At 33.5% G+C, this 22,615-nt stretch overlaps 1 pseudogene; it reads right to left on the bottom strand.

Moving 5' to 3' along the window:
* Positions 1–485: 485 nt before the first annotated feature.
* Positions 486–20,017, bottom strand: LOC118010872 (annotated as a pseudogene).
* Between the last annotated feature and the right edge of the window lie 2,598 nt (positions 20,018–22,615).

The following is a 22,615-nucleotide window of genomic DNA, read 5'->3' as shown; positions in this document are numbered from 1 at the left end:
TGGAACACTACATCTAAAACTAATGATATATGGGGATTAACATAACAATAAAAAATTAAAAAAAAAAATTCTGCATCATTATACAAACATCCCTGCTATAGGAATCTTGACCAAGCAGGAAATAATTAAAAGAATAAGGTCAGAACAGAAATGCAGGTGTTGCAGGATAACAATTATTTTGTCAACTTAACACTTTAATGCTTTTTACTTGAAGGCAGAATTTCAGTTTTATTTATTTATCAAAATACATAGTGATACCTTTGTGAATTTTGAACTAAATCATTTCTTGGAACACTGAATTTACATAGTCTGAAAGCTGTGGTAGCTCCTCAAGGACATGGTTTCTCCCAGGAAATCACTTATTCATTAAAAAATAAAACAAATAGGTGAGCTAATGAATGCTCAACCTTTGATCTAATATACCTACATATTGTTTCTTCCTTAAATAGTTCTTTAATTAATTATCACAAGTTGCCGATGGCACTTTATTTTTTTTTCTTTTCAGCATCCTACTCTACAACTTCCTTGGCCCTTTTCGACCGGATGCCAAAGAACTGGGTATTGGTAGGGGCCATGCAAAGACCGACAAAACCCTGGAAGTGGTTTTCCTCTGGAATGACTCGGACTGTCTCCGAGTCTCAGTGATTCTGTATGGGCCTGGCCAGTCCTGTCAGCTGGGTAGCCAATTTGAGTTCTTCAGCAGAGCTGTCTCGCTTCTTGGGGGCTGAGGGCTCCCTGGGGAAGAGGATGAGCTTGGAGCGGTACTCCTTCAGCTTCAGCCCTGCACCATCAGCCTGCAGGGACTCGGGGGACTTGCTCTTCCTTCTTGGATCCACTGAGATCCCAGCGGTCCGTGCCACCTTCTTGTGGATGCCAACGACCCGTAACTTTTCCAAGCTGAAGCCCCTGACAGCTCGCACTTTGCTGTGATACCTCGCCGTGGGGCACCTCACGATGGGCCCGAAGGGTCTAGGCGCAGGATGCGGGGCCATGGGGCCTGCCTTGGCTTGCTGGGGCCTTGCATCTGCGGATCTTCCGCACCAGCTGGTTGAACCACATGGCCACACGCCACTGCCAGTCCTTGTGGAAGTGGGGCTGCAGGATCATGCCATTCCACCCTGGCTGCTGCCTACCGGCCTGCTCTGACAAACAACAGCCAGCGGAAAAGAACTGGTGCTGCAAAGCACCCCGGGAAGGTACTGGTTATTTTAGAACCAAAAATACAAACACAAACGATAAAATTAGCAAATATATTTATCTAAATAAATTAGAGGAAAATAATTTCTCATGTGTGGAGAGACCAAGAAGGAAGAAAAAAAAAAAGTATGGGGGTGGGGATTAGAGAAGAAAAGGAGGCAGAAATTAAAAATAAAGGAAAGAAAACTTTGTTAGGAAAAGAGTAAAACAGAACATGAAGGAAACAAACAAACAAAAAAGAAGGCAACATATAAAATATGGCCCAGTAAGCATTTTTAGTACTGTTAAAGAAATGCTTTTTTTCTCTATGTGTTTGACTCTCTAACTACAGAGGTTTTCTTCATATCTACACCACTTGAACCAAACTGTTATAGAAAAAGGGAAAACAGAAGTAGAAAAATTACTCTTTTGGCCGAAATTAGTCTAAAGCCCATTCCAAATCGCTGCCATACTGACCTATCATACCACTCCCATCTGTCTCTTCCTCTTATCCCTTGGGAGTATTTCTCTTTCGATTACAAAATAAACTTGATCGTGAAGCATTTTCTGGAATATTTCAGACTTATTTTGGTTACGCATCATGCTCCTCTCCAACCTGGCAAAGAAATCACCATTACTGAAATGTTCAGACATTTCAGTTCTTTCACAAAACCAGTAAGAACAGACAAATAGTAAATAAGCCCTTTGCAATCTGTTTCCACAACTTCCAATAACTTGTTTGAAAGAAGCTTATGATCATTCTGCTGAATACTTTAATACTAATAAAGGGCAGGCTGCAATGGGACAATGTCTTGGATTGTACTGAGGGGCTTTCCTTAGTATTTTGGTGACCATGAAAATGGAGGACACCTAAAAGTACCCTCACCTTCTTTTGAAAAGTTGGGGATTCATTGTTCATTTTCAAAATAGTGATATTTTTCAAGCCCTGGGTAATCAAATGCAGAAAATATGTGAAATTTTATACAGTACATTGACTGTAACAAAAGAGAAAGAATTGAATATTAGAATATTATTTGGAGACAGTCTTTGTAAATCAATTTGGAAAGTTTTATTTTGAATATCCTCACTCCAGTTTATATTTTTTCTATTGTCATTAAATAACCATACATTTTTATAATTATTTTTATCAATTTACCAGGTAAATTTCTGTTGAAAAGCACATTAAGTGGAACAGATATGGATGGCATTTTGCTGTTTGACTATCCTAAAGTGCTAGAGTAATACTGACACCTAGTGGAAGAATAGCAACACTGATTAAAAATAAACCATCATTGTGGCTCTTCAATTTTCAGAGATCCTCAGCTGCTATAATCTATGAGAAAATAATTATAATAATAATTAAAAAGTATTATCACTGATTTACCTTGGCATATTAGATGATCTGTCTTCTTGGCGATGTGTGTGTACGTGTGTGTGCATTTGCAAGCAAAACAGGTAGAGATGTGAAAATTATGATTATTCATTAAGAATATAGAGATTCAACTTAATTTGTCAGGTAGTATGTAGTTTTTCAAATAATAGATACATAAGAATATAATACCTTTATTTTACTCTTGGTATTTTCTATCTTCGTTAGGATTGAAATCAATTTAAGCCCTCAAACCGTTAAGTTCATCATAGAAGAATATTGAAGAACCCCTTCCTCATCTTAATCATTAAACTTCCCTATCTGCCTTCTAAAGGCAGTTTTGTTGGGGCGCCTGGGTGGCTCAGTCGTTAAGCGTCTGCCTTCGGCTCAGGTCATGATCCCAGGGTTCTGGGATCGAGCCCCGCGTTGGGCTCCCTGCTCCGCGGGAAGCCTGCTTCTCCCTCTCACACTCCCCTTGCTTGTGTTCCCTCTCTCGCTGCCTCTCTCTCTGTCAAATAAATAAAATCTTTAAAAATAAATAAATAAAGGCAGTTTTGTTAAAGACTAAAGATAGTTCTTTCAGGGTCTGAAAGTGAGTATGTAAGTGTGATGCCAGCTCCTCAGGTAGGTGTAAACAGAAATTGTTTCTTTTTCTATATTCCCAGTACATAGAACTTGGAAATCAGTAAGGTGTTCAGCAAATTATTGGTACACACGTTGATATGTGCATGGTTGAGATCACTGCTCTTACTAGGCTTTGGGAAATATCTAAATTGTAAAATATCACAGTATATGTACATTTTAAGCATACATAAATTGTATGAAGTAATCTATATCAGGATGATATGTATAGAGGATAACCAAAGACAATGTATTTTCATTCCTTCACAAATATCAGATTTCTGGAAATTTGTCTAATTTCAACTATATAATATCATGATGTTATCTAATTATGATATGTTATAATGATGTGATAATGAAACATCACAGTTCTTATAGAATATAATAAATCTTATAACAGTATTTTGAATTTTATTTGTTTCATTATAAATAGTTATACTGAAAAACTGAAGAAACCACATTCTAAGAAATTTTCAGGGTAAACAGCTGAGAAATTTCTAATGTTATTTGGCATCAGCAATTAGTTGTGAATTTTTGGCTCTTCATATCCATCTCTTGTATTATAGAATACAGTTATGTTATTTAAATAACTAAAAAGAAAATGTAGGTTACTACATCTCCACACTACCAACACACTAGACCTTTATGAAACCCCGGCTGGATGGTTCCACCCACCCCATTTGAGAGTCTTGAATGGCCTCTTCATTTTGTATGGACTAAGTTTGAACTCTGACAAACCATGTGAAGGCTTTTAACATTTGGCCCGCTACCTTCTCCCCAACCTCCTAAAACACCCCAGCGCTGCACATATCACAATTCAGTTCACAGAGAGCTCTGTTCTTCGGTCAAATTGTGCTCCATCTCCTTCTGTACATTTGTCCTATTGCTTTCTTTGTGCGTGGCATTTCTCTGGTAGAGAGGGAAGGAACATTGGTGTCAAGTTCTAGCCCTAGTTCTTCCCATTAATGGCTTTTGATAAGTAATGTGTTATTGTTGTGTCTCAATTTCTTCGTAATGTTTAGATTGCTGAACGAGAAACAGTATATGTAAAGGGCTTGGCAGAAAATAAATGCTCAATAAATATACTAAATATTTTTATTCCTTGAAAAACTTGTTTCAAAGTAACTTTATTTGTAAAACCATTCTTGAACCAGCCAGGCACATTAAATAAATTGGCCACACATCTGTTATGACACTTTTCACATTATATCATGACCCATGATTCTCAATTTTTTTTCTAGCCTGGATCTGCTAGAATTATGTCTCCAACCATTATGCATCATTCCTGAGATGGCTAACTAAGTATATCAAGCTTAAAATTTCCAAAACCCAATTACTCATATCCCACCTTCAGAATATGCTCATCTCAAACTTTATCTGTTTAATAAATGGATTCAACATTCATTCAGTCGCTCAGGCCAAAATTCTATTTTCCCTTAAGTTCCACAAGCATTCCAATACCTAATCCTTTGCTTTATCATTTTTATCTCTAAGCTAACCTTCATAAGCTTTCTCCAAGTTATCATCAACTCTAGACTAGACTTCTGTACCAAACTCCTAACTCTTGTCTTTACCTACACATTTTCTACCTTTAGTCCAAACAATTCACCCAAATGCTCATGGCTATGTTTATGCATAAATCATAGGACTCATACCAATATTTGACCATTCATTAGAATAATATCCAAATTTCTTATTCTAGGAGGTAAGTTCAGCATGATCTTTCCTACCTCCTTTTCTGATTTTGTATCTTATCAGACTCTCCCTTATTCACCCCAATCCAGTCCAGTTTCCTCAAGTGTCCCTTGGGTGTGAGTCTTAGATCAGACTGCTATAACAGAACAACAGACTGAGTGGCTTAAACAGCAATTTATGTTCCATAGTTTTGAAGGCTGGGAAGTCCAAGATCAAAGCATCAGCAGATTCTGTCTCTGGTAAAAGCCTGCCTGCTTCCTGGTTCATAGATGCCTATCTTCTCTCCGTGTCCCCACATGGCAGTAGTGGAATGGGAGCTCTACAGAGGTTTTTTTTATGAGGGCACTAATCTTATTCCTGAGTGCTCTATCTTCATGAATTAGTCATCTTGCAAAGGCACCATCTCCTAATATCATCATATTGAGGATTAGGATTTAATTTAATAATTTTGGGGGAGGGAGCACAATATTCAGTCTATAGCAGTAGTCAATGTAATGCCAATTTGGCCTTTGAATATGTTATTCCTTCTGACCTATTTTCCCAGAAATATTCACCAAGTTTATTCCCTCATTTCTCTGCTCAAATGGAAATTACATCATCTTATCAACACCTGGACGTATTTAATTTACTTATTTATGATTTAAGTATTTTTAAGTATTTTTACTACTAAAATACAACTTTCTTAGGAAAGTGCTTTGAAAATTCAATTCACTACCACATTCCCAGTGGTTAACAGATATTAGGTGTTTAAAAAGTTAACTGTCCTCTCCTTTACTTTCTTACACTGGTACACTGAATGGAGTTAATACTCCACATTTGGGGGTATTAACATTGGTAAAGAATTGTACTTGCAGCAAAATTATTTATAACAATAATATCAGAAAGTGTTAATAGTGGATTATAATTGTAAAAAGGACCAAGGCTTTACTTTGCTTCTCACAGAGCTTAAAATAGATGAATTACAAGATAAGTCTACTCGAACTTTGAAACCAGCCCGGTAAACTCATTCTCCACAGAGCTTCCAATTCTTAATGTTGAATAACCAACACTCACTAATCATCTCACACACTATTCACTTATTTTCTCTACTGTTCCCATTTTGAGCCAGGCACCTTTCACTTCCTAAATCTTGGACCAATATTTCCTTACATGATTGTGTTCCTATAGCTTTCAACCAGGTATTTACATCTGCTTTCTGCCTCCTGTCATTTAACTCCCCACTAAGAAATCCAAGTCATATATTTACCAGACTAGTTTTCCCCATTCCAATACACTTCTGGTGTATTTGTTCCTCTTGAGGCTAAAGATTCTTATCTGGACCCACTGTCAAGTAGTCTTTGCAACAACTCTTGTCATTTCAGGAGATAATGTGAGAAACAATACAGTTTTTGGTATGGTTTTTGTAAATATTTCTCTAGCTTAATGAAGAACACTACAGGAAGTATATAGCTAGAGTGGAGAAACAGCACACCACTGTGGTAAGAGCTTAAGCCCTGGCATAAAACACAACTCGATTGGAATTTCAGATTTCATCCATTAGCAGTTTGGTGACTTGGAACGGATTACTTAAATCTTCTAGGTCTTGGTTTCTTCATTGATAAAATGTAAATACTATATTGATAATGTTATAAATGAGAAAAATTCTATATCATTGATATTATAACATCAACATTATATCTTGATGTTATAGATTAAATTAGAAAAATACATTATAAAGCATAAAGTATAATGTCTGAATATACCATACACATAACTGAGGTTGGATAGAGTTATTGTTTAAATTTCCCTGACTTTGATCTTCCATTTTATATTAGAAAATACATAGAAATATGTTTTTAAAATACACCATCAAAGATAGTTCCATTATTTCACTTGTTTAATATTATAAAAGATAATGATCCTTTCAAAATGTTAACAGATTTCATGTTTATTATATTAATCTATCTTAACTAACTCATGAGATAAAGCAGGGTACATATTAATATGCTTTTATTTATTTATCTTTTTAAGATTTTATTTATTTATTTGCGAGAGAGAGAGAATGAGAGAGAGCAAGCACATGAGAGGGGGGAGGGTCAGAGGGAGAAGCAGACTCCCTGCCGAGCAGGGAGCCCAATGCGGGGACTCAATCCAGGGACTCCAGGATCATGACCTGAGCCGAAGGCAGTCGCTTAACCAACTGAGCCACCCAGGCGCCCTTAATATGCTTTTAAAGTCAATGAGTATAAATATTATTAAATTCCACTTACAGTGAAATCATATGGTATTTGTCTTTCTCAGTCTGAGTTATTTCTCTCAGCATAATACCTTCCAATTGTCTCAACGGGTACAATTTCATCTTTTTTATGGCTGTGTAATATTCCATTCTGTATTTACACCACATCTTCCTTATCCATCTGTCTACTGATGGGCACTTAGGTTGTTTTCATATCTTGAGTACTGTAACTAATGTTGGCAATAAACATGAAGTGTGTATATCTTTTTGAATTAGTGTTTTCATTTTCTTTGGTAATACCCACTAGTGGAATTATTGGATCATATTGTACTTGTTTTAATTTTTTGAGGAAATTCCATACTGTTTTCCACAGTGGTTATACCAATTTACATTTCCACCAACAGTTTACAAGAGTTCTCTTTACTTCACATCCTTGTCAACACTTATTATTTCTTGTATTTTTTTTAATTTTAGCCATTCTGAGAGGTATGATGTGATATCTCATTGTGGTTTTGATTTGCATTTCTGTGATGATTAGTGATATTAAGCATCTTTTCATGTGTTTGTTGACCAATTAGATGTCTTTTTTGGAAAAAAAAAATGTCTATTCAGCTCCTCTGCCTATTTTTTTAATTGGATTGTTTGGGTCTTTTTGGTGTTGAATTATGTAAATTCCTTGTATGTGTTGAATATTAACTCCTTATTGGATATATCATTTGCAAATATCTTCTCCCATTCAGGAGGTTGCCTTTTTGTTTTGTCGGTGGTTTCTTTCACTGTGTAAAAGCTTTTTATTTTGATATAGTCCTAATAGTTTATTTTCACTTTTGTTTCCCTTGCCTTAAGAGACATATCTAGAAAAACGATACTACAGCCAAAGTCAAAGAAATGACTTCCTGTGTTCTCTTCTGGGATTTTTATGGTTTCAGATCTCACATTTAGGTCTTTAATCCATTTTGAGTTTATTTTTCTGTATGGCATTAGAAAGCGGTCCAGTTTTATTTGGTGTATGTAGCTGTCCAATTTCCCCAGCACCATTTATTGAAGAGACTGCTTTTTACCATTGTATATTCTTATCTTCTTTGTTATAGATTAATATACCATATAATTGTGGGTTTATTTCTGGGTTCTCTATGCTATTGCACACCTGAAATTTATGTAGCATTTTGTGTCAACTATACTCAAAATAATAATAATAATAATAATTATAATAAAAGATAATTAGTAAAACTGGACTAGATTAGAAGTAATTATAAGAAAAAAAAATAAAGTCAATGTGTATAGCGAGGTTTAAGAAACCTGCATATCTTATACAAAATCAAGGTCAACACTAGAATCTAGATTTTCTGTAGTCTAGCAGCCCATGTTACTAGGTTTTTACAGTATATCTCATTTTTTAAAAACATCTGTGACCTCTTTTGATGAATAAAATAATATTTATTAAGCACTTACTCTTTCAGGCATTGTTCTATATAATTTCAATGCATTAACTCACAAAACCTGACTTACGAAGTAACTATTTTTATTATTCCCATTTTGTAGGTTGAGACTCTCTAGAAGTTTAATAGTTTGCCCAAGGTCATAGATCCAATATGAAGAAAATATGAGATTTGAGTCAAATAGTCTAAATGTGAACTCAGACTTTTGGATATTATGCTCTATGGCTTATCATAAACCTGTGGAAATTGTATTTCCCATGCTAACCTTATTTGAAATTAAAAATGAAATAATAGGACTAAAACCAAAACATTGACTCACTTGGCAGTCTACAACAAAAACAAAGCAGTGATAATTTAAAATAAGCTCTCTTAAATTGCCTGTGCAAACTATGAGTTTATGATTATGGCCCCCATTTGAGAATTGCTAATTTACAGAGCTGTGGTATGCTTAAATACAAGGCTATCTTTAAGAGCAGCTAAGCATTATCTGCATGTACATAGAGGCAATTACTAATTACAATCGTGTGCAGTAATTCAAATGCAACTGCAGGATTATCTCATGATAACAAAGCCACTAACTCAGGTCTTCAGTCACAGTGGTTTAGAAAACAGAAGAATAGAGTGAGTACTCTGGAGGTGTCGTGCATGTGTTGTTGTCTAGAAAAGAAAAGATAGACATGTTACTGTATGAAGTAGAGCAATTCTATAAATCAAATGATTTACCAGTGGGGGTTTGAATTACACAACTCATAAAAGTGTTCTCTGAGTACAAACCTGACAGGAATAAAAATATGCTTTAATCTGACAACCAGCAACCCCAACTCATATTATCCATGAGAACTGATGGGAATCAGAAAAATATGATTATTGAATGTGTATAAAATGGCTATTAATCATATTAATTTTAGTTCAATTTTGAGAGTTCTTAAGCGCCGTATATGTAGAATTTACTTAATGTTCACAGCTACCTACTGGACCGTTATCTCTGTTTTCTGGAAAGAGAAATTCTGACTTGTTAAATAATAAAACTTAACAATCAATGACACATGAGACCAGAATCTGTCTCCCTTTGAGGGCCACCTTCTTTGTCAAGGCTAGCTACTTTTCAAACCAGGAGATGCTCTGATGCTCCCAAAAAGTTATCCACAAAATGACCAAAAGTGACTGAAATGAGATAGCAGTGTAAATGGTACATCAGCCTTGAAGTCCTAAGAGTTTATATTTTACTTGAATACAAATTCAGTAAGAGCTTGAAATAATCGTTTTTAACTTAGCTGTTAGTTATTTTGCATTCCTGAATGTTTATGGTGCTTTATACAGTCAATTAATGAGAACATTCTAAGTACATAACAATCAGAAATCCAAACAGTTCAAAGTACGTAACAATCAGAATTTCCAGAGTAGTAAATTGGGAACAAATATTAGTTTCTGTGGGAATATTTATGGATTATATATATATATATATATATATATATATATATATATATATATATATGTAATCTGGAATCCTAATACTTAGTAGGATAACCAGCAAAGCCATGAATCTATCCATGTAATAATCTACAAGCATTTTCTGTATTTTTAACTTAAATGTAGTCAAAATCAGTAAAAAGAGAAAGAATGTGTTCTATATGTAGATGAAATAGATCATGCATATTGTAGTTAGCACTTCTCTGCATGAGGTGTGAAATGCTAATGGATGGGAGAAAAAAAAAAAAAAGATTATCAAAGGAGAAAAAAAACCTCCTGTCTTGATGCAAGAAAATTTTTATACTAGTACAAGTAAAGTATGATTCCCTAATTTTCAAACATAGCAATTACAGCCAAAGAAAGTCTTTTGAGTATTTTTCTGCATTCATAAAGGTTGTAAAATATCAATAAGAGAAAAAAAGCTTTGGGGACTGGCAAATAATTAACATTCAGGTTCTTTAACAAATGGGTTTTATGATATTGAGAAAATAATTAAAACTCCTTGAGCCTCAGTATCTTCACCCCTAAAATGGAGATGATATTAATTTCATAGAGAGTTGCTATATGGACGAAATAAAAATAAAATGTTATGTGATAAAAAGGGCCTATAGTAAAATACCAGTATTTTTTTTTTTCCTGCTTCCTGTTCAAAGAGTTGAGTTATCTGGATATAAAAGGGATTACAAAATGTTTCCTAGAAATTAATGAAATTTGACAGCATTCTTCATGGGGAAAGCTATATGAGATTTCTTAATGGCCAAAATTAAGCATAGTTGCTGAGTTCCTTTCTTCTCTGAAGAAAGTTCCTTCTTTCTCAACACTTTTCTACCCACCCCTCCCAACTAGGCTAGATAGAGCACTTGGAGCATTTGTGCTGAGATCTGAGAGGTTTTATGAATGGTTATATCCTTTAATAAATTACTGCACAGATGCATCTGGGCAGCAATTACATTCTCCTACACCAAATGCACTAGAGCATTTCTAAAGAAAATAAAACAATGAAGTTAATGAAATAAACTAACATTCACAAAGTTGCAGAGTACTTACCATTTGCCTAGATTACCTCATTTAATTCTCAAACCAGCCTTATAGTGTTAATATTGCTAATATTGTAATTTTCAAAATGTTAAAAATATGACCCTTATACAAATATAAATTGCATATGTATAAAATATTTCAATAAACTCATTCATATTAGAATAATCCTGGAATTTATACTGGAATAATATGGTAAGACTAGTTCAACATATGTTTGAAGATCTAGGCATTTATAGACATTTTAATAAAATAATATTTGAATAAGATTGATAGGCTAGATATAAAACTGATTAATGTGATTAATATCCTATAAGATAACAATCCATAAACTTTGAGGTTATATTTTTTACCAGACAAATAATTTACATGTCTGCTAGACAAAAGTCTACAAATAACATGTAATTTCACTAATTCTGGGATGTTTAATGAACAGTGAGCAGGGAATGAACGAAGTACATTTCCTAAATAATTAGGTAGTCCTCAGATGGCCTTGTGCTACTATATAACTTATATAACTTACCTTTTAGTCTCATTTCCAAGTTTTGATAGCCTTTCTTAATGGTATTATTACACCCATATTTCAAGTAATTCAACCAGATTTTTAATAGTTGAGGTCAATTGTTCAAGGTCTTATGACCGATTAATTTTTTTTTTAAGATTTTATTTATTTGAGAGAGAGAGAAAGAGAGAGAGAAGCAGACTCCCCGCTGAGCAAGGAGCTAGATGTGGGACTCAAACCCAGGACCCCAGGATCATGACCTGAGCTGAAGGCAGATGTTTAACTGACTGAGCCACCAGGCGTCCCATGACTGATTAATGTTAAGCCAAGTTTAAAACTTATTGTTTCTTGTTTCAGACCCTTAACTGTTACCTATCATACTTATTTTATGTGCTGGGTAGAATTAATTGCCTATACATTTTATTTTACTCTATCCCTTACACGCATACTTTTCTTTCCAGTTCCAATGTGGCGATGCTATATTATACCTTCATCAGCAACTAATTGAGAAAGATAGAAAGGCTAGTGTTTCTAAGCTGTATTCAGTTAGATCGCACAGATACAAGTTTTTCTATGATTTCTGGTGAAAAGCCTGTCCTAATCCAAAATTACATGGTATTAAAATCTGACCTGAGCTAACATAAAGCTATCTAGAGATTTTACTTGCCTCACTAGCATGACATGTTTCTTTTGTTTTACTCTATAACTATGGATGTTTGAGTAGAGTACTGCTTATAGCAACACTGAACCTGGTATTTCCAAAAAAAAAAAAGTTTTTAAAAATTCTGAATTCAAGAACACATCTAGTCCCAAGATTTTAGGTAATAATCCATACTTTAGTAGGGACCTTCTGAAAGGGAGGAGGGAATTTCCCAGTGGTGAACTGCTCCATGACTTTCCAATAGTTCACATTCTTAAAGAGTTTTTGCTTGACAGCTCTACCTAAAACATTAGCTCCCACTTCCCTGGCCATGCTTGTACTCACTCTATCATACACACACATCTATTGCTATCTATCTATCTATAATCTATCATTTTTTTATTATTTTTTATTATTTTTATTATGTTCTGTTAATCACCATACATTACATCATTAGTTTTTGATGTAGTGTTCCATGATTCATTGTTTGCGTATGACACCCAGTATCATCTATCATTTTCATCATTTATTTTATTCCTATTCTCTTTCTCACTTATTGGAATACAATTTTTATAAAAATAGAGTTTTTTTTTCTTCACTGCTATAATCACAAAAGCAAGAAACATAACTGCCAAATGGTAATAATTGATGGAGTGAATAAATGGAATTAAAGTAGTTTGTATGTCTAATCCATTTGTATTTTTATAAATTTTTCAATACTAGGACTTAAAATTGTTGCTGTTAACTGAAAAATAATTACTTCAGAATTATCTGGGAAATATTTTTCAAATATCAGAACCTTAAATTAATAGACATTTCATCTGAGCTTTACCAGTTTTCTTTTTTTTTTTTGATTGTAGTCAAAAATAGTATGCCCTTTCTTAAATAGCATTATTGATATATAATTGATATATACTGAAAATATTTAAAGTGCAAAGTTTGGAAAGTTTTAATATATGGATACTTACAAACTATGACCACAATTAAGATAATGAAACTATCATCACTTTAAATTTTGTTATTGAAGTACAGAGAAGTGGTTAATCTGGGACTAGAATTTCCCCGATACAGAAGCAAAATACTTCTGGGAGTTCTACTAAATGTCCTATGAATCATAAATGATGAGGTTTTTCACTCTAGCTGATCACAAGAAGACCTGCTCTTGGGCTGTTGAGCTGTAAATATTATTTTTTCTACTCCTGTGGAAATGTCAGATATTCTGCTTTAAAAATGAATGCATATTTATGCTAAATAATAATTGAGTATTGTGCAGGTTTTAGAATTTTACTTGTGCATACTACTTTTCACCCTTATTTTACAGTGGAAACAATTCTTGGGTGAGGTGTAAAAAATTCATATATTTAAAGATTGATGAGGAGAACAAACAATTGTAATCCATTTGCCATAAAATTAATTCATACCCAAGAGAAATTCTCTAGTAGGAGAAGGAATTTGAAATCTTTGATATTTAAATCTCACATCAATGGAGTATTCGAGGTCAAAAGTAAATAAAATTAGATTTTCAGTATTTTGTCTAAAAATTAATTTTACTGCTTGAATGATGTATCTTAAGTATTTCAGCCTATAAATAAATCCTAACGAATCCTCTATGCTGCATAACACTCTGCTCTACTGTCTGTGTGTTGCGTGTGCTTAATTCTAAGCAAAATGAAGAGTGAAGGCTCTGAAACTTTTAAAGATAGGTAATTAGAGCTTGCTTTTTAAAAACCTGACTCTTGAGAGTTGAAAGGAAAGAAAAAAATTCCACAAGCTAATTTCCTTGTCTCTTTTGTCTTTGCTTCTATTCAATTTTCTTTTTTTTCCTTGTTCACAATTACTTTTGTTTCTTTGTTCCATTTTGTAATTTTCTATAGTGCTTTAAATTTGTTTTGCTCTTTTTAGAATCATTCTTCCTTCTCTTTGTGTCCTTTTCTTAATTTGCCTTCACCTTATCCAGTCTGCAGATCCTCATTCAATATGTCTAATTGCTGTGATTTCATCATAAAAATCAATGACTTTTTATCAGAAATAATGTACTGCATTAAGTATTACCTCCAAAAATTAAGAATCAGATTGAACTGTTTTAGTGATAAAAAACCAGCTACAAGAAGTGCATTTGCCTTTATCTCTTCTTGTTTGAGTTAATGAACCCTGCGCTGAAGTACAACTTCAATTATTAGCTCTTTTAAGCATCTCAGAAATTATCAAATTAAAATAAATTAGTAAAGAAATCTCTACTTAAAACAACAAACATTTATTTCTCACAGTTCTGGAGCCTGGCCAGTCCCTGATCAGGGTGTCAGCACATTGAGCCTCTGGTAAGAGCCCTCTTCCTGGATTGCAGGTGGTTGCCTTCTTTCTATACTCTTACATGGCCAAGAGGAAGAGATCATCTCCCTTGTCTCTCTGCTTATAAGGACACCAATCCCATTCATGAGGACTTTACTCTCATGATCTGATTACCTTCCAAAGGCCCCACTTCCAAAAACCATCATATCACGGATTAGAACTTCAATATATGAATTTTAATCTACAGCAGGATGAAATTTAGTAGCAGTTTCCCACAAAATACTTTACACTTAAAATAGTCAATGAATATTTATTTATAAAATGAATAAAAAGTTTGAGTGAATGAACAGAAAACAACATAGAAAAAAATAAAAACATTGTATTGTCTCATTATTCACATTTGCCATCCTAACCTTAGATGCAACAACGACAAAAAAAGCTGTTAGTGTCCCAAGGATTTCTTGGCTTATATTTTAGTTATCCCTCTGGTTCCTAAATTATCCTTATTTTGAATATTTCTTCAAGGGCTCAAATGGAGAAATAGAATAAGTAATTATTGCTTGAAGAGTGAAAATGTTTCAATCAATACAGATAAAATCCTCATTTATTTATACCTGTTGCAAGGCTAGGCAATCACTCCTTTTTAGTTCCCAGATTGCCCATGGCAAATCCCATAGGCACCACATGATATATAGCGTGTAATACTCAAAACCTAACAGTGGATATTCCTTGTGTATAATTTGAACATCCTCTGTATTAGTTAATTTTTCTTCTGGAAACACTTATTAGTCTGAATTTTTTTCATTTGAATTTAAAAACTGAATGACCTATTTTTTTTTTTTCCTGTGGTTGCTCTATAATCCCATAGAAGGTTATCCTCAGGCAATCTCCTGGTGCCTCCATAAAGCACATCATATATATAAAGTACCATAATCCTGCACTATCCCTGGTGAAAGACTAGATGGGCATTATCCCTCTATTTCCCATGCCCATCCCTGTGGTAGTACAGCAAGGGAGTTGAGAATAGAGGACTTGCTGTCAATTGGCTTATGCTAAAATCATGGTTCTACCAGCTCCTTGGTGTATGACCTTGGGCAATTACTTAGCCTTTCTGTGACTCAGTTTTCTGATCTCAAAAATGTTGATAATGTAATTATTTACTTCAGAAGATTATTGTAAAAATTAAATCAGCTAATACATAAACAACGACTTAGAATAGTGCCTGCTGTGTAGTAAAAGGCAATCTGAGCGTTTACTATTATTGTTATTCCTATAGCATGACTTCTACTTTAATTTAATATATGAGCCTGATTGTACATCATATACATTATACATTTCTATAATCCAGCCATGTGAAAACAAGGAGGCCCACTACTCTTTCTCTAGAGTCTCATCACAAATTGTGCTAAGGCCAACCACTTAAACAAGGTAGCATAAATAAAATTGGCCAACATTAAATCATCCCCAACAACTTTATCTCTAGGTGAGCTCTGGATTCACTTTATCTTTTAGAAGTACCACCAAATAAATTACCCACACATGCAAATATTTTCCCTGGTGGTCACTGTCAATTTGAAGAAAGGATATAGTCACCAGACATCTGGCATATTTCTTAACACACACTATATGCTTAAACAAATAAAGTCTCTCTTTTTGGTTCCTCTCTTAGACCCTGAGAATACATGAATGAAGATAATAGACACATATTTTCCACTTAACCTTGCCTCTTTATTGCTATAAGACCACTAAGCATGGTTTACTCCTTTCTCAAAATAAAAACTCCAGCATAAATGATGACAAGCAAGATTCAAATATAAGTCAGTGCACTAGGAAGTTGGGTAAAATATCATAGTGTTTGAGAAAAAAGAGAGGACCCAGGGTCATGTAGGATTTCCAGGAGGCAGTTACTGTGAAATTGCACATCGAATGATGGAGGTCAGAGTTAAATGGTAGCAATGACTGCACTGAGTGAGAATTTGGAAGGAAACACTCCTCTCTCGGGGACTGCTGTGGAACGTGACCAGGTAACATGAGAGAACCATGAGTCAAGTCCTGACCCTCATGGGATAGGAGAGGATGTAACCAGATTGTCCTTGCATCAAGGTGGTTCTGAAGCTTTGGAGTAGGGACATTTTGACAATTTAAAAATAAAATTGGTGATTTGGCATATGCTGAGTTTTACATAATGCTTTGTAATAAGCTAGAATGATCTTCAAGGCAGTTGGCCTGGAACTGGATTTAAAGTATAAGAGTGAAGATAACAGCATGAGATTCATTAACTTTCCTAGCAATAGGTCAAGAAAAGGAAGAGAATCTAGGAAGCAGTACGTTTAAAAGGAGTACACTGTGATTGTAAAATCCATTAAAGTTTGTTCTAAGAATGAAAGCACGTTTAATAGTATTAGAGATGAAAAATAGAGGAATGGGGTGAGACAGTCTTGTACATAAGATACATTGGTAAACTTTTGTTGAGTTATGTGAAGTAAATCCACTTTATTTTGAAAGAGATTTCTTAAAATAGAGATATGTAGCATACAAGACTAACACATGTTATCAACACTCACCCTTCTCAAGGTGAGCAGAAGATATGCATTTACTAATATAAGGACTGAAAGTAAAATTCACATCAAAAATATGCAATACTTGTATTTTATTTTATTTTATTTTAAAATTAAAAAAAATAAAACACTTTAGAAACAAATTGCTGCTTCCTTGAAACAACATGATATTCTGCTAATTTCCAGCCATGCTTAAAGTGTTGAGTGTTCAAAGTAACTATTCAGTCAGTTCTCTGACTTTTTAAATTTATTACATAATGAGCTCTGATAGGGTCAGCAAGTTCTTTAGTTCTGAGTACCATCATACCCAGAGGCATCACCTACAGGACTAAGCATCATCAGAATCAAAGGAAGAAAGAAAAAGAAGGAGACGGAAGTGAAATAGAGAAAAGAAAAAAAGATGTATATGACAGGTCTGTGGCCCAATGTCAGTCACAACCTGTGGCCCAACCTCAGCCACAGTGGCCTGAGGTCGTAAGTAAGTCACTTAACCCTGCTGTATGGCCAAACCAATATTCTTCCTTTAACAGTGGCTATCAAAACGGGACATAGAAATTGTGTTTTATCTTTCACCACATTGTTTTATTGGTTTCTAGTTCTAATGAACATAGCTGTGCATATCATCACCAATATTCTTATCAGCAATAAAAGGAATGATAACTGTCCCACATTATATGTTTTAAAATTGAGTCAACTCTCAAAGAGTAACTGCAATTAAAACAGCGGGTCAAGGATGGATAACTCAATCTATACTATTTCACTGAGCAACTGAATTAAACTTCACAAGATTGTATCACACCACTTATTGTATTCGATAATTCTCAGAAAACCACATTAGCATTACAGTTCGTGTGAGTGCATAATTTTCAAAGCAGTTTAAAATCGTGATTTGATTTCTGTAACCAATGAGTTGGATTACCATTAGTCTGGAAACAATTATCCTAGGTCTTCAATGTGAAAAGGAGGAAAACAAATCAAGAATTTCAAAAATACTTTTCAAAACAGTAGCCTTGGCAAATCTGTTTACTAGAACTACAGAAGTGGTTTATTTCCACATCTAATTAAATAAAAAATAGACTCCTTAAATTGAGGAGTTTAGAGTATAACAAAATTCTCTCTGCAGTGGACTTTGGCAACTCAAATATTTATGTTTATTTGACACTCAGCTTACCAATAAAGAGAACAGTAGACTGGCTGAAGATCATCTTGGTAACACCTGGGGAAAATTGTTGGTTTTATATGGTTTTATATGTGAGGACTTATATTAGATAATTCTCAAAAGCTGTAATAAGGCTGTTTTTAAAATTCCATTTAACATCAATTATTTTGTTATCAAAACAACTAAGGAATGTATCATCATTTTACTTATTTTCCCAATCATGTTTACTTATATGAACGTAGCTAGACTAAGCGCTCCTGGTTGGCTAAGTGCGTACAACACTCAACTCTTGTGAGTTCAAGCCCCACATTGGGTGTGGAGACTACTTAAAAAAAAAAAAAAAAAAAAAAACGTATCTTTTTAAAAATTTTCCCTTTACCTCAGGTGGTATTAGATAGTGGCCATGTTGGAAGATGATAAACAGTACTCTTGTATTTTACCTTTAATATAGTAAAAATATTCCATGTTTTCAATAAAAGAAAAAAAAAGATACCTGGACTACATCTTGGCTTTGCTGGGACTTTTTAAACCTTAGTGTAGACCATAGCATATTGATATTAATTTTCTTTTGTTGTGCAAATGACACAGCAGCAAACTGACAATCCAAAATTTAAGGTTTGTTGGTGTTTATACTAGTGTGTGAAACTTGATAAATTTCTAAAGTTCTATGATTACACTAAAATGCAAAGTGAAGATAAAATTTGCTTCTATTACATGGTAGAGGAGAATAACATGAGATTAAAATTGTACTTTAGGTTTATACATCCAACAATGTTATACCAGCTAGTTTGAAGAGCCAGCCCACAAAAATATAATTTGATTCCAAAAAAAGTACAACAAACATAATTTTAATACATTGCTACCCTCACTGGAAATAAAGAAAAAATTATAGTTTTTTATAGTATTTTTTTATTTAAGCAGCTCAACTCTTTTTATCCAAATTATTGTCTTGAATAATTATTCCTGAAGTATCAGGAATAAGTATTCCTGAAGTATCAGTAAGAAATATTAAAGGTAGGGGCGCCAGGGTGGCTCAGTCGTTAAGCGTCTGCCTTCAGCTCAGGTCATGATCCCAGGGTCCTGCGATCGAGCCCCGCATCAGGCTCCCTGCTCTGCAGGAAACCTGCTTCTCCCTCTTCTACTCCCCCTGCTTGTGTTCCCTCTCTCACTGTGTCTCTCTCTGTCAAATAAATAAATAAAATCTTTAAAAAAAAAAAAAGAAATATTAAAGGTAATGATGTCCTATATCATCCAACCAATAAAGTTGACATCTACTTATCAATCTAGTTCTCATCCAACTATCTATTTATCCATCTTAAAATCATAATATTTTAGATATATAAAAGAGTATGCTGAAAAATAACGATTTCCTATTAAGAATATTTTTTCACCTTCCCTGTTCTCAAAAAACACTATATAGTAAACTCTCTCATACACTTGTATCCTGGTCTTCCTGCTTGATTTACAGAAGAGAAGTTCCCTATTTAAGTTAAAGCATCATTGTATCTTTAGTTTAAAATAATTTACGTATGTTCTAATAGTGCTTCATATGTCTTTTATTCAGATTCATAAAATAAATGTTTTGAATGTTTCTTTAACAATATTGACTATTTCAAATACATTTTTTTAACTTTGAAATGACCATCTTATTCCCTGTCCTTCAACAACTACTTCTAGGAACATTTATCCATTCTTACCATGTGCTTAGTAGGTTTAGCTTAACATAAATGGAATAGTTTAGTGATTCCTCTGTAAATAATGCACTTTAAAATACCGTTAATTCAAAATTTTCAATTCCCCTATTACCTGTGATCCAGTATTTCTCTTTATGTCTGTTGGTAATTTTCATGATGCCATTTAAATTACACTTTCAAGAATGGAATATCTTTTTTATGTATATGGGTAATACAAATGTTACCAAATTCAATTCAAGACATAATAGTTTAAGATTTAGGAAAGCAGCTTCATTTAATTAGCATTAATCGATCCCTTTCAGATATTGATGTTATTAAATTTTGTCAAATATGTAACTCAGAACTTAGTTTTCAAGCATGAAATAAAATCATTCTTCCATATATAACAATCCTCACATGTCCATATCTTTATCTATTATCCCTTTATAATATTTTTTCTTAAGGTTTAGGTCATTTTAAATTAAATATAAATATATAGCTTTTTCAAAGTCCACAATAGAATGTTAAAGTAAATTTTTTCAATTTTATATGGTCATTTCATTGTCTAATTTTATTTTCCTATATATGTATTTTTAGCTATCTAGAAAAGGTAACTAAGAGAAATTTAAAAATTTATAATTATAATTTACTTGCCATTTTAGGTTTATTACCTTTTGTCATGACTTCTATTATATAATATTATGTTTATCAGCTGTGAATTAATATTATCTTGTAAGATAACAATCTAAGAGATTATTAACACACAAAACAATCTGGTCATTGAGATTTTAAAAACTTATTATGTTAATAGAAATAGGTCAGTCAGAAAAAGACAAATATATGATTTCACTCATATGTGGACCATATGAGTGAACCAAAACAGATTAACATAAGGGAAAAAAAATGAGAAGGAGGCAAACTAGAAAAGACTCTTAACTATAGAGAACAAAGTGAGGCTTGCTGGAGGGGAGTTGGGCAAGGAATGTGCTAAATGGATGGTGAACATTAAGGAGGGCATTTGTGATGAGTACTGAGTGTTCTATGTAAGCGATGAATCACTAAATTCTACTTCTGAAACCAATATTACCAATATTAGACTATATGTTAACTAACTAGAATTTAAATAAAAACTTAAAAAAAAAAAGCAAAGAGGAAAAAAAAGAGAGAGGCAAACCAAGGAACAAACTCTTTACTATAGAAAACAAACTGATGGTTACCAGGGGGAAGGTGGACGGGGGGAAGTAGGTGATGGGGATTAAGGAGTACACTTGATGTGATGAGCACAGGGTGATGTATGAAAGTGTCGAATCACTATATTGATACCTAAAACTAATATCACAATGTATGTTAGCTAATTGGAATTTAATTAAAAATTTAAAATATTAATTGAAATATTTAAATTTCAACTAAAATATTGTTTGCATTAGTATTTGGGAAAGTGAAATAGACATTATAAATTCAGAAGAAAAGAAAGAAAATTTACAACTGTTCTAGAGGGTATCAATTATTCAAACTTTTTAAAAATAGTTATGGAAATCATTGTGATCTTTAGATTTCATTAACACTTAAAAAATGATGTACAGGATTTTTGTGTCAATATTAACAATGGGTTCATGATAAATTTTTGCAACCATTTAAATTTGATGATGAAACCTTTAGCTGTACACTTAAAAATATACCATCCTATGTTAAAATAGTTAAACTTTAGAACTTCAATACCCTGGAGAAAAGGAATCAAACATCTAGCTAATTATCTATCATTCCCCACAGAATGTAGTATGAGAAAATTAAAAAAAAAAAAAAAATACCCTAGTTGACTAATAGGATTATTGTCTACATAGAAAACTAATAAAAAGACTTAACACATGCTAGCCTAAAATTTGAATAACTTGACTGACTAGAGTTCTTTGACACAGAATGGGAGATATTATGTGTTGGAAGAATGAAATAAAAATGACAGGGCTCCAGGGGCTCCCCTGAAGCCCTAGCTCCCTTCTTCAATGCTTGGGCATGTAAAATTCTCTCTTACTTGATAAGATGAGCTGATGACTTTTGTTTGTCCTAAATCAGGATTGCCATGGGAAGAATGGGTCTTTTCTGGTATTACAAATAATATTTATATTAATTTATTGTGTAATCTCAATAACTGCATATTTATATAAATACTATTCTCAGTCTCCCAAATCAAGCTCCTGTATTTTTTCTTTTTGATCACCTTGAACCTTAAACTGATCTCTTCTACAAAACTGGCCTAAATCAACACCTGGATTATATCACTGTTCTAGAAATCTACATGAATTACATAGGTATAATTATGTGGCTATATATACTTGGAGATATTTTGTGTTAGATTCTTAGCAATAGACAATGTTAAGTCAATGTAATCAGGAAACTTTAACCAATCCAACACTATAGAATTTTTACATTCTTCTAACTAAAGTACATGAAGTTGAACAGGAATATAGCTGGTATTTGACAAGGTAGAACATAGTCTGGCTAAATCAAAACTACGTAGCCACACTCTCACTTGCTCTGGTTGAGAATTTTCTCCATTCATGTAAGAACACATTGAAAGTAATCCCACTTAAATAAAGAAAATAGTCACTGAGAACAGAATTCTAAGGGTTTTATAGCTTTAACCTAAGGAAGAATTCTGTTGGAATTTTGGAGTTTGAGTAGAAGACAAAGAATGAGATTACATAATGTTGGATACCACTTTCTATCTTCTTCACAAGCTTTTAGCCCCTCTATCTAGTCTCCTTACACCCATTTCA

Source organism: Mirounga leonina, unplaced genomic scaffold (assembly GCF_011800145.1).
Source record: "Mirounga leonina isolate KUSES-001 unplaced genomic scaffold, KU_Mleo_1.0 Mir_129, whole genome shotgun sequence".
NCBI lineage: Eukaryota > Metazoa > Chordata > Mammalia > Carnivora > Phocidae > Mirounga > Mirounga leonina.
The sequence above is the reverse complement of the archived record's forward strand: the minus strand, read 5'-3'. Positions and strand labels throughout refer to the sequence as shown.